The following is a 13,349-nucleotide window of genomic DNA, read 5'->3' as shown; positions in this document are numbered from 1 at the left end:
GGAGTCCGGGGCTTCCCCTTCTCAGCACTGAGAGACGGAGGCCCCAGGAAATGCTTATGGAAGCAATCCAGGAAGAGGCGCCTCGCAAGGAAAGAAAAAGGAGGTGCCAAGGGAGAGAAAGGCAGGCCCAGAGCAGAACCTCGGGCACAGGGCAGGGGTGGGAGTGAGGGTGGTGATGGTTTGCTACGGGGAAGGAGCACTGTCTCCCCACGTGCCACTTTCCTTGGACCTCAGCGACGCTTTCCTCCCGACCCCTGGTCCTCAAAACCGCCCTGCAGCTGCTTCTGTGCCGGAGCAGACGCAGGAAAGAGTCCGAGCTCAGGTTCTTGCCTTGGAGCAGTGGACGTGGAAAGCCGGGGCCTGGAGAGCGGGTGTCTGGGCTTGGGGGAGACTTTCTCGAAAGGGAGGGACGCGCCCGGATTCTGGGAGCCCGCCCTGAGGCAGGTCTCCGAGGAAAGGCACAGACCCTTCCAAGGGCGTGGAGGTGAGCCCGCCTCTCTGGAGTTTCAAGGGCCTGGGTGAGAGGATTATCTTCTAGGCTAGTTTGGAGTGATAGCAAAGCAGGTAGGGCATTCGCCTTGCATGTGGCCAACCCGGGTTCAATTCCTCCGTCCTTCTCGGAGAGCCCAGCAAGCTACTGAGAGTATCCCGCCAGCACTGGAGAGCCTGGCAAGCTCCCCCCGGCATATTCGATATGCCAAAAACAGTAACAACAAGTCTCACAGTGGAGACATTACTGGTGCCCGCTAGAGCAAATCGATGAACAAGGGGACAACAGTGCTACAGTGCTACAGTTATCCAGCCGATCCTATCGCTCTGAACCCCCAGCCCCGCCTGGCACCTTTGAGCCACCTCGCCCACAGGCCCTGACCCCTCCCTCTTCTCCAGGTTAGGGGCGTGTCCTCACTTTAGGGGGCGTGGTCTCAAAGTGGGCGTGGCCTCTTTCTGGAGCGCTGGGCCGCTTACTCGGCTGCAGTTGTTTCTCCCATTCCATGCATTGTGCTGGCCACAACCGATATCATCTATTCCTCTGAAGAATACCCTGGTCATCTCAGTCACTATATGTTAATAGTCAACTAGCCTAGCCTATCCTCATTTCACAAAAGCTGCCAGTGAACACATCAAGCTGCACATAAAAGTCCTTTGTAAAAAGATCCTAGCCCCCCGTCTTCAGTTGAGGCCCCTCTCAAGCTAAGGAGAGCGCCTGATAGTAAAGCCCTTAACAGCCGAGCCTAGGCCCTCTAAATTATATTTGACACCACCTAGCCCCACGCTGGTGACGTTCCATGCCCACAATCCCTTTTCTCGGGGTCCTATTCCTGCTCGAAGCCGGCCTGTTCTCCCCGTCTGCCCCCATCAGCTGCATTGCTTGGTATCTCCGACGTGCCTGTTTTGGCCCTGCGTGCCTCCCCTCTCTGAAGGGAACCGTGATCTTGCAGCAACCGAGGCCCGCCAGGCGGCTTTAGAAGCAGGTGACAGGGAGGGCAGTTCCATGTTATGTGTGACCCTAGGGTCCGCCGGGCAAGACGGTTGGGGGGTTGTGCTTAGAGCACAGAGAAGGTTCCAGAGCTCAGAATGTGTCCTCCAGGCGCGGGGTCGACTCTTGCCTCAGGAGTCTCTGGTTCTCCTCCTTTCTCGGGCGTGACTTTCCTTGTCTCTCCCTCAACTTCACACCTTCTGATCGGCCTGGCAAGCTTTCATATGAGGTGCGGGTCGGGGGTTTCCCAGGAACCATGGCGAAAAGCAAAATCAAAACACGACATAGATTCTTACCTTGATTGACCCAAAAAGCGAGTCCAGTTTATTGACCTCAGACGGGCCGCTTGCTTGCCGCCATAACACAGCCCTGACTTAAGTTTCCCCCAGGACCGCCTGATGCTAAGCTGGGTGCTGGGGGTGACGTTTCCCAGGGGGCCCTTGGTGATGTGGCAGGGTCTGAAAGACTTTATCCTCGGACCCTTTTACCACATATATAGAGCCAGTCTGAATGGCACGGAGTGGGCAAAGGCCGATCCACCCTGCAGTATCCAGTCATACCCGCCGAGAGGCAAATCATCCCAGTTGGTTTTCTCAACAGTGCCTCTTGCTGTTACTGGGGGGTGGGGCACACACCCCATGATGCTCAGGGATCACTCCTGGCAGGCTCAGAGGGCCAGATGCAGGTGCCAGGAATCAACCTCAGGTTGGTTGTGTGCCAAGCAAGCTCCCTCCCCGCTGTCCTGTCACTCTGGCCCCTCAGCGGTGCCCTTGAGTGAAACCAGTCCCCTATCCTGGGAGGGAGACTGTGACCCAGAGACTGGCTCCTGCGTGCTCATGCATTCTGAAGGCACACGTCATTTTCCATTCACACCCCACGCGATGAGCCCAGCACCGCTGGGGGAAGCGTTGGCAACTCCTGGCAGCACCAGTAGACACGAGGGCCAGGAATTTTGTCCCAGAGTTGGCAGCCTGCCTCATGAGCCGGGGGAGAAGGCAGCTGGGATAGAGAAGGGATCGCTCAGTCAATGATGGTTGGAGGGATTGCTCAGGATGGGAGATGTGTGCTGGAAGTAGATAAAGGACCACAAGTGATGGCCTCTCAGCATCTGTATTGCAAACCATAATGCCCCAAAAGTAGAGAGTATGGGGAAAATTGTCTGCCATGGAGGCAGGGGGAGGGCTGGAAAGGAGGGGGGGCTATACTAGACACATTGGTAGTGGAGAACGTGTACTGGTGGAGGGATGGATGTTCGATCATCGTATGATTGAAACTCAAACATGAAAGCTTTGTAACTGTAGATTCAATTAAATAAAAAATCCTGGCAGTGCATTTTTTCCGTGGGCAGGGTGAAGCTGTGTTTCCAGCCCCCAGCCCCTTTGAGCGTCCCTCAAGACAATTCCCCGGGCCCCGGAAAACAAGCCCTAGTGCACGGAGCCATCGCTCGAGCCTTAGGAAATCATTTTCCATGATGTCTACGGGCAGGACCAGCTGTTTCCCCTCGCAGACAGCGTCCCCCGGGCAAGACCGTGCAGGCCCCTAGAACAACACCAGTTCAGCTATTCCCCCGCCCCGCCCCCGGAGTTAGGAGATGGAAAGAAAACTGATGCCTGGTCCCTGTCCAGTGAATCTCGTCAGCGGAACCCTAACAGGTTTAAGGCAGCTGAAGGCACAGCTCAACTACGGTGTCCCACCCCTCTGAGTGCCGAAACTGGGACGGGGGATGCTAAATCTCTTCTGAAGTTGCCAGAGCAGGTGTGCCAATGTGACCCCAACAGTTATGGATTTCTCCCATGGGCTTAGAGACGATGACAACCTGGCATCTTTGACCTCCTTTGCCCACTGACCCCCCTCTCTCCCTGCCCCCCCAGTCTCCATGGGATACATTTAGATAACCCCGATCCATTCCCATTGACTCACTAGCCAGTGTTTCCAAGAGACAACCAAGATATATTGGCAATAAGTTAATTAAATAACACCCCCCTCCTTTTCTCTTTCTTTCTTTCTTTTTTTTTTTTGGTGGTATGCAATAATCCTTCACTTCAGTAACGTTTTAATCAAGATACACCACACCACACTGCCAGGGAGGTTAATCTTTTTAAGCAATTACTGGGTAAGTATCCTGCAGAAGCAAATTAAAATGTAAGCAAAACACGGGCCTGGGAGCCCCATCGAAGATCCGGGAAGATGGCACGTCGATCGAGATTTCATTACCTGGTCTTTAAGAGTGTTTACATTCCTCCAGTCTGCAAGGGAGTCAGGCAGACAGGGCAGCCTACACACTCGGAGGTGTTAGTGGAAATAACGCTCTTGATTAATTAGCCGGGAGGAGTTGTTCTTGGGCCTTCATCTTCTCTTTTCCATTTGTGGTTGGCCGGGGTGTATTTTCTTCTTGTTGTTGTTCTCCGTCTTCTTTTTCAATTAAAGCTTCCCGTGCAGAGCCGCTGGGTCTCACCTCCAGGAAAGGCAGCCTGTGGACTGCCAAAAGCACTCACCATCTCGCGTGTATTTCTCTGTTAAAAGGAATCAACTCATACATCTTCATTACGAGAGCACCGGGCACTCTTTTCTCTAGATCTGGGCTAAGCCTGGAGAACAGGAGACTCAATACGGTGTTTTGACCTGGTCAGATCACATAAGGGAATCCGGCATGATTGGGCTGGGTCCAGAGGCAAAGGACACAGGGGCTTTTTACAGGACACATCAGAAGGAGCCGATTTTGTCCACCCTTCTTTAAGAAAGCACAGCATCCCAGGAAGAATTACATGGGGCACCTTGAAACTCTCTCTCTCTCTCTCTCTCTCTCTCTCTCTCTGTCTCTCTCTCTGTCTCTCTCTCTCTCATCTCTCATCTCTCATCTCTCATCTCTCATCTCTATCTCTATCTCTATCCATCAAGCTTCTGGGTCCAATCTGGCTAGCCGCCTATTCCTGCAAATGCAATTCCATTGGAATTCACATCTGTTCAGGGTCGGTGGCCGCCTTCCCAATAGCCCCGTGCCATTGAAGAGATGCGAGGAGAGACTCGAGCCTGAAACATCGACTCTCTGACTCTTCGGGGGAGACACTTTGCCAGCCAACTCCCGATCCTTTGCAAACACATTCCTTCCTTCTGGGGCTTTCTCTGCAACTCCCCGGGGAAGAGGAAATGAAGGAGAGAGCCCAAACTCGCCCAGGTCTCCATTTCCCTTCCCCACCTAGAGTTGGCTGAAATATATTCCTCGTGGCTCTGCGTTGACAGATCCTCCAGAGCTGGGGTTGCTGGAGCTGCTCCCCCCACCCCTAAGTGTTTATGTGACTGGCGTCTAATCGACAGTCACTGTCACTGTCATCCCATTGTTCATCGACTTGTTCGAGCGGGCACCAGTAACGGCTCTCATTGAGAGACTTATTGTTACTGTTTTTGGCATATCCAATACACACGGGTAGCTTGCCAGGCTCTGCTGTGTGGGCTCGGTACTCTCGGTAGCTTGCCGGGCTCTCCAAGAGGGGCGGAGGAATCGAACACGGGTCAGCCGCATGAAAGTCGAACGCCCAACCGCTGTGCTATCACTCCAGCCCCTAATCGACAGTAGATCCCGCTTATCAAAGGTGCGGTGTAGGGGGCTGGAGTGATAGCACAGTGGGGAAGGTGTTTGCCTTGCACGTGGCCAACCGAGGTTCGATTCCCAGCATCCCATAGGATCCCCTGAGCACCGCCAGGAATAATTCTTGAGTGCATGAGCCAGGAGTAACCCCTGTGCATCACCAGGTGTGATCCAAAGAGCAAAAAAAAAGGTGTGGTGTGATGTCCTTTCCTCCTTCCTTGGTCCTGTTGGCAAATCTCGGTGGCAGCTGCTCGAGAGAGAGGCAAGGTCTTCTCCAAGGATGATACCTTAGAACTTCCGGCGAGACACTAGAGCCACTTCCTCTTTCCCCTCTACTCCCGAAACCTCTCGAAACGCGACTTCCCGCACACTCGCTCGCCAAGGCGGGTGCGGAGCCGGCCTTCCCAATCAATCAGGGAGAGAGGCTAAGCGCGCAAAGCCAAGCTGGCCGCCCCTCGGACATTATTTGTCTTCCTGCAGCTTGAGTTTCACCGCTGCCAGCCCGTCTGTTTTAAACCCCACCATTCTCAGTTTATAACTCAGCTGTAAACATTTTATTTGTGCCTGGAGCACATTGCTTTCCTCCCCTTTTGGAAAAAAAAAAAAGAAATCGGAATTTCCAGATGGTACGCAAGTTGGGGGGGGAAATGGCAGAGCCTGTGCTTCTGTTTAGAAACATGTTTTTCTACACTTGCCCTTTCAGCAGAAACTTCATGATGATTTTGACTAGTTGGCTTCACGCACGGCGCCAGAAGCCAGCCTCGCGGGGAGGTTCGTAATTCTTCCTCTGGCTCTCCTCAGCCTCCCGGTGCACGCGGCCCGGGGTTTGGAAATGATCCCTTCCCCATGGGGCGGGGGGGGGGGGCGTCTTTCAGAGCCGATGACGTTGCCAGAATGGCCAGGGGTCATGATGTTGGCGCCCACCCCTGACGTCCTCCTGGAAGCCCCTGGGGAGGTCTCGCTTGCCCACGGTTTGAGATGGGCACCACCTCGGGCGCGCTAAGCTGGCAGGGTTCCGCGTGGGTACCACCTGCGGCTGTGTCTTGACTTACGATGTTTTGGGTGCCACAGCTTCGAGGTAGCTAGACAGGCTTTCATTTCGAGACTACTCAGTGTGTGTGTGTGTGTGTGTGTGTGTGTGTGTGTGTGTTCACACCCACCTTTGCGTGCATGCACTATGTCATAACTGACTCACACACGTCCAGAGATGGATCTCGGTGCTCTGCTTAGAAACACCCCTTTTGTGGCATCTACCCAGTGTCTGGGCATTTGCCTTGCACGCGGCTGACCCGGGTTCAATTCCTCCGTCCCTCTCGGAGAGCCCATCAAGCTACCGAGAGTATCCCGCCCACACGGCAGAGCCTGGCAAGCTACCCGGGGAGTGTTCAATATGCCAAAAACAGCAACAACAAAGTCTCACAATGGAGACATTACTGGTGCCCACTCGAGCAAGTCGATGAACAACAGGATGACAGTGCCATGATAGTGCTACAGTGCTATCCAGTGTCCCCATTGCTATTGCTGCTGCTCTGTGTGTGTGTATCTATTGTCACACACACCCACCTTTGCTTGCATGCACTCAAGTCTTCATCATAACCGACTCTGATGTCTAGAGATGGCTCTCAGTGCTCTACTTAGAAACACTCCTCTTGGCATCTCTCCTTCTTGGCAGAGGGAGTGGCGTGCAGTTGGCATAGTGGGTAGTTAGGTGGGCTCTGAGTCCCAGCTCCATCACTCATGAGCATTTGGTGACCGCTGGATCCTTCTGATTTATGATGAATGGGAGTTGCCTCTGAACAATGAGAAAAACTGTGAAGGGGGTCAGGGCGGAGAGGTAATAGAGCAGGCAGGGCACTTGCCTTGCATGCACCTGACCTGGGTTTGGTCCCTGGCACCCGCTGTGGTCCCCTGAGCACCGCCAGGAGTAATGATTCCTGAGTGCAGAACCAATAGTCAGTCCTGAATGCAATGGGGTATGACCTCACAATTTATAAAAAAGAGAGAGAAGGCTTCAGGAGAGAGTTAGCCTCTGAGTCCATTCCAGTTGTTGCAGTGATGCTAATATACAAAACTGTATATTCACATAGAAGCGAGTTCACCTGAACAGTCAACTGTACAGATATCCAGCTGGAGCAATAGCACAGTGGGTAGAGCGTTTGCCTTGCACGTGGCCAACCCAGGTTCGATTCCCAGCATCCCATATGGTCCCCCAAGCACCGCTAGGAGTAATTCCTGAGTGCAGAGCCCAGCGTAACCCCTGTGCATTGCTGGGTGTGACCCCAAAAGCAAAAAGTATGTATAGATATCCATTAATGCTCAGGGTCCACAAATTGATCTTTTTTTTTTAAAGTTGTTTGTTTGGGGACTACACTGAACAGCACCCAGGGTCTATTCCTGGTTCTGTGTCCCCTTGGGGTGCTCAAGGATTCAAACCGGGGTCTCAGCCAAAGCAGCCGCACCCAAGGCAAGCACCTTGTCCCTCCCGTCCTATCACTCCAGCCCAAATTGGCCCTCTTTCATCAGTGGTGACAAATGGAGGTTTCAGAAGACAAAACAGGGCTGGAGCAATAGCACAGCAGTGAGGGCATTTGCCTTGCGTGCGGCCAACCCAGGTTTGATTCCCAGTATCCCAGAGGGTCCCCCAAGCACCGCCAGGAGTAATTCCTGAATGCAGAGCCAGGAGTCACCCCTGTGCATCGTTGGATATGACCCAAAGGCAAAAAAAAAAAGACAAAACAGTCAGGCATCGCCCTTAACACGGCAGGATTTTCGAAGAAAGGATTCTTGCTGTGATATAAGAACACCTGCTACCACAGTAGGGTGGTCAGTTGAGGTCTGGCTAGCTGAGGCATCACCAGTGGGCAGTGGGGAGAGGCCTGGCACTGCTGGTTGGCCACGCAGGGCAGTGCAAGTCCACGGCAGCGCATCTAATATCTTTCAGGAAATCTTCTCCTGCAGATAATTGTCCTGATTCCCAATTAACTGGCCAAGAGGTGTATAACGGCCGAAGCAACATTCCGAACTCAGCTTTATTTGCGGTAGATAAAAATATGTGAAGCAGAATAATCCACTGGGTGGACTGGTGCCAGACAGCCCCAGGAGTTGGGCTCGGTTTCGAAACGTGCTCATGGCACGCTTCATTTTCCTGGTCTGGTGGCGAGGGGCGGGGGGGACGGGGAGGGAGAGCGGAGCGTGGCTAGGTAGGGTGTCCGGTCTGCTTCCTTCCTTGTATGGGGAATAGGCTCACGGTTTCCACAAATGAATCGATGGCAACATTTCCGGAAGTGATTAGCCCGTAATGTGGCTGGAGAAGACCGTCGTTTTGCTCACCCTCAGTCGTACTTCATGGCTGTGAAAGAAAGCCAGGCACGTGGTCCTGGAAGAAACGGTCACTTCCCACTTATGGGGGCAATCTCCCGTGCAGCTCGAGTGCGCCGGTGCCATGCAAAATTGATCTCTAGCGTGTGGCCGCTAATAATCTCAGAAATCTCCCGATTTGGGCTGGCGATGAGCCAGCCGGAACCACCCGATCACAGCTCCCCCACACCCCCACCCTACTTAGCACAGAGTGATCCTCTGGTCTTGCTTTTCACTGTCTAGTGTGTGGAGTGTTGCAATTTTACCGGAGAGTCAGAGGCACTTTACTCGCAGAAGAAATATACATTTTGGGGGGAGAATCACAGGACTGCCTCCGGAGGTTTTGTGCTTTGGCCTGCCTGAGAGCAGCCTGTTCAACCTCCTTTTATTTATTAAATTAACATGTAAACCAATCATATTCAGCCACATAGGCGAATATGCAAATCAACCAACGGAAACAGTAACCGCCATTTAAAGTTATGGTAGCCAAAACATAAACCGTTTACATCCAGGCCAAGCTAGGCCTGAGATAATGGGATGTTGTATACCAACATTCACTGTCTAGTGTGTGGAGAGAAAGGGAAGTCACGCGTGTACATGCGGGGGGTGGTGGGAGGGAACGCGGAGGGGTTCGTTGCCCAGCACCCCATAAAGTGCCCCTAGCACCGCCAGGAGTGAACCCCGAGTATAGAGCCAGGAGTACTGACTGACTCTATACTCAGTACTGACTCTATCACCAGGCATGTCCCCAAAACAAGCAAAGGGAGGCTCTGACTCTGGGTCATGTGGGGTGACTGCCTTGCCGGACAGGATTTGGCGCTTGGTCACACTCAAACTCTCTCCTTTTGTTCCTCTGCCCGGGATATCACCAGGTCACGCAGAGCAAGTGCGCGGGAACCCCGGGGCACGGGTGGCCCGGATAAAGGATCCCAGGGCTTGTTCCTGTGATGCCACCTAGTGACATACCAATCCTCGTTCAGCTTGCTGGGTTTGGTTGTATGAAAGCACAGGAATGACAGCCCCCGTCCATCCATCACGGGTCCGTTGGTGGGAGCTGGCCGCCTATCACCGTCACGGTCTGCTCGGGGTCGGCCAGCTGAGAGGCAGGAGGAGCCCGTGTCACCTCCGCTTTGGGGCCAAGGAGCTGGTGGTCTGTCCAGGGACCACACCATGACTCTGGGTCACCGTGACTATGTCCACAGTTCTGGGATGGACCACCTGTTTGAAAAAAATAAAAAGCTTCTCTTCCCCCAGTATAGACTGTTAACTGCGTCTACACTAAGTAGCACTGTCGTCCCGTTGTTCATCGATTTGCTCGAGCGGGCACCAGTAATGTCTCCCTTGTGAGACTTGTTGTTACTGTTTTTGGCATATTGAATACGCCGCAGGGAGCTTGCCAGGCTCTGCCGTGTGGGCGGGATACCCTCGGTAGCTTGCCAGGCTCTCCGAGAGGGACGGAGGAATCAAACCTGGCTTGGCCTAGAGTATCTTTAAAAAAAAAAAAAACTCTTTTTAATTGAAATCCCAGCAAGGGTATGAACCCTTAGGCATTTTAGGGGTACAGGGGTACCACACCTCAGCCATGCTCAGTGATGCCTCCACCTCAGTCCACGGGATGCTTTCTGCCCAGCGTCCACCTTCCTTGGCACAGTTGCACGGGCAGAGTCTGAGGCTGTGTTTGGGACACTGTTCTTCAGCCTGTTTCTCAGTGCCACACCCATGGCTGACATCAACTGGCATTTCTCTCTCCTCCTCTCACTTCACGCAAGACCCCGCCTCCAGTTTCATCCAGGGCTGATGGCAGGATTTCCCTTTTCCCTCGAAGCCGGGCCCTGTTCCCTTATTTCGCTTTTTGTGTTTGTTGTTTTTTGTTGTTGTTTTGACATCTTTGCTTTCGTGTCTTTCCCCGCCCCCCCATCTCTTACTCAGGACCAAGGTGGGAGTTTACATGTGACCCGTTTTGGGCAAATCAGTGTTGTTCCTTTCACTGTCATTTATCAACTAAGAATTCAAGTGAATTCCAGTGAGTTGTAATGGTTACATTGAATGCATTCTCCTGGGGATTGGCTAGTTTTAGTTTGATGAGGTTTGATGAGGTTTAAGGACCTTTAAGTGGTTTGGGGGGAATTCAGTGGTGTGGTCCTGGTTTGGGCAGGCGTTATTTTGCCCCAAGCTTGCTTCTATTTTTTTTATTGAATCACAGTGAGATACACAGTTGTAAAGTTGTTCATAATTGGGTTTCAGTCATATAATGTTCAAACCCCAGTCCCTTCACAAATCACGAATCACGAATCACAAAATCCCGTTGATCGTCGATTTCTCGAGTGGGCTCAGTGACCTCTCCATTCGTCCTATCCCTGAGATTTTAGAAGCCTCTCTCTACTCGGCCTTCCCAACGATGCCTCATTGGAGGCTCTTTCAGGGTCAGGGGAATGAGATCCAGCTTGTTACTGGCTTTGGCATATGAATACACCATGGGAAGCTTGCAAGGCTGTCCCATGTGGGCAGGAAACTCTCAGTAGCTTGCTAGTTTCTCCCAAAGGGAGAAGTAGGTTATAAGATCGCTTCTGAGAGCTCGCTTTTAAATCTCTGGGTGCTGACCGTGGATGGGATTACATATACCTGGGTTCATCTGCCGGTACCTTCATGCGTGAGGCCCGTCCGAATGTGTGGAGAGGGGCCTCGAGCATGGCTGTGGCTGGGTTCCGGTGATCTTCGGCCGCTGGGAGCTCTGCTCGGGGTGAGGAGGGAAGCTGGAGCCCATCCTCTCTGAGGGGCCCCGGGGAAGACAGCCAGGCACGCAGGCAAGAGACTCCCCTCCCCCCACGTCCCTTCACCAGTGTACATTTCCCACATCATCGACCCCAGTTTCTCTCCCACCCACCCAACCCCTACCCCACCTCTTGGGGCATGATAGTTTGCAATGCAGATACTGAAAGATTATCAGGTGTATCCCTTTACCCACTTTCAACACTCAGCTTCTGTCCCAAGTGATCATTCCCAATGATTATGGCCAGGCTGGTCCCTTCTCTAGCCTCACTGCCCTTTGTCCCCACACACACACTTGTGGCGAGTTTCCAGCTGTTCCCTCTTGTACATGTTCATGCTCTGACCGTGACCCCATCTCTGTTGTCCAGTGCTTGCATCCTCGGGCACGTCGGGCATTTAGGGCACGATGGCTCTCATTGGCTAGTATCCTTGGCTCAAGCAGCCTTTGGCACGTGCCCCTCCCAGGGACCAGGGGGTCACAGCTGATTTGGGGATTGAATGACAGAGTGGGACAGAACAGGATAAACCCCGGCAAGCTGGAATTTACCCCCAGGAACCCTCAGCAGTACCTGCTGTCCAGCTGGGTGGACACAGCAGGGCAGGGGAGTGGAGAGCCCCAAAGCGTAGAGCTGGTCCCATGGCAGGGGACCACCTGAGCTGCTTCATCCCAGAGCGAACCCTCTGCCTCCCGGGGCCCAGAGCGTCCCAGTATGACCCACACCTCCAGGGACAGCTAGAAGCCGTCTGGTCTCGTCTCCCTGCTGCCCGTGTGCAGTGCTAGCGCTGACCTGGGCTGGGCGCAGCTGGGGCTCACTTGGGAAGCTGGAACCAGACCCGCCTGCCAGCCTCTCGGACCTCTGGGGCCAGCCCAGACCTTCAGTCCTGGGCCCCAGTCCAGGACCTTCCAGGGTTAGAACCTCCAAGGCACATCCCCGCCCTGGTCATCGCGATTTTGCAAAAGCCACCTGTATTGAGGTTTTCCTTTCAGGGCTTTTACTAATTTGTAACAACTCTAGAAATGATGTATGCTCGTTGAAAATTAAAATTTAGCAGACATAACATGTCTCTTTTTTTTTTTTGGCTGCAAAGAATATCAGTGGCACAATCAACAACTCTGAGTTTGATCTGTAAATCAGCACTGTGCGATGTGCATTTTCTGGCCTTTGATAACTGCGCTGCAAAAATCTTTGGGGGGGATGGAAAATAAGAATATCATGGAAAGGGGGGATCTTTTCAATAACATCTTAATGTCGCAGAAAATAGAGGGATGTGTGTATCTGAGAAGTAAAATGGTAGGGTGGACGTGATGTCCCTGTAACCAGGATAAAGGATACAGAGGCATTCTTGGTGGTATTTTTTGAAAATTTTCCATAAATCTGTAATTATTTCTACATACAAGTACATATACATGTAGGTATGTGTGTGTGTATATATAATATGTGTGTGTGGAAAAGTGAAATCCCCTCTCCCCCTTTGCAAACCCATTATTCAGTTACACATCTGGAGAATTTAGATTGAAAGCATTGCTAGTTTGCAGTAATGATAGCTTACTTAACATACATTAAGCTAATCGAGGAGTTCAGAGTAAAGCTACCATCACTTTTGGATCATCTCCTCCCTCCTGCCAATCACTCACATGCATACTTGTCTGCGTACATGTGCTCTCTCTCTCTCTCTCTCTCTCTCTCTCTCTCTCTCTCTCTCTCTCTCTCTCTCTCTCTCTCTCTCCCCCTCTCTCCCCCTCTCCCTCCCTCTCTCACACACACAGGCTCTAGCACATTCCCCAGCTGTCCCACTCCGAGCTGTGCCTTGCCAGTGGCAGGATAACACAGTGGAATGTCCCAGATGCTATAGGAAGATCCAACCCCACTTTATCTATTCATAAGAACGTTGTCTTGAAGCTAAGGAAATGGGGTGACTAAATGCATGTGGAACTCTTGGATGTGATCTTGAAACAGAAAAACACCTGGGAGGAAAATGAACGTACTTCAAATTTAACTGAGGGTGTCGTGAGTAGCTGCATAAGCAATGTTCACTTATTTGATAGTTGTGATAAATAAACATAGTAATGATTAATACAGTGAAACAATAAGAAGAAGAACAAATGCACCTTGACAAGTGCCCCTGGCAGACCAGACAGCTGCTTAGGAGCAAGGCTGG

General features: G+C 52.3%; 1 protein-coding gene across 11 annotated transcripts in view; it reads left to right on the top strand.

The window, feature by feature from the left end:
- The window catches only part of TENM2 (teneurin transmembrane protein 2), a 1,321,709-nt gene that overhangs the window by 1,137,843 nt on the left and 170,517 nt on the right, over positions 1–13,349 (top strand). The gene's annotated exons all lie outside the window — the stretch shown is intronic.

Source organism: Sorex araneus, chromosome 2 (genome assembly GCF_027595985.1).
Source record: "Sorex araneus isolate mSorAra2 chromosome 2, mSorAra2.pri, whole genome shotgun sequence".
NCBI lineage: Eukaryota > Metazoa > Chordata > Mammalia > Eulipotyphla > Soricidae > Sorex > Sorex araneus.
The sequence above is the reverse complement of the archived record's forward strand: the minus strand, read 5'-3'. Positions and strand labels throughout refer to the sequence as shown.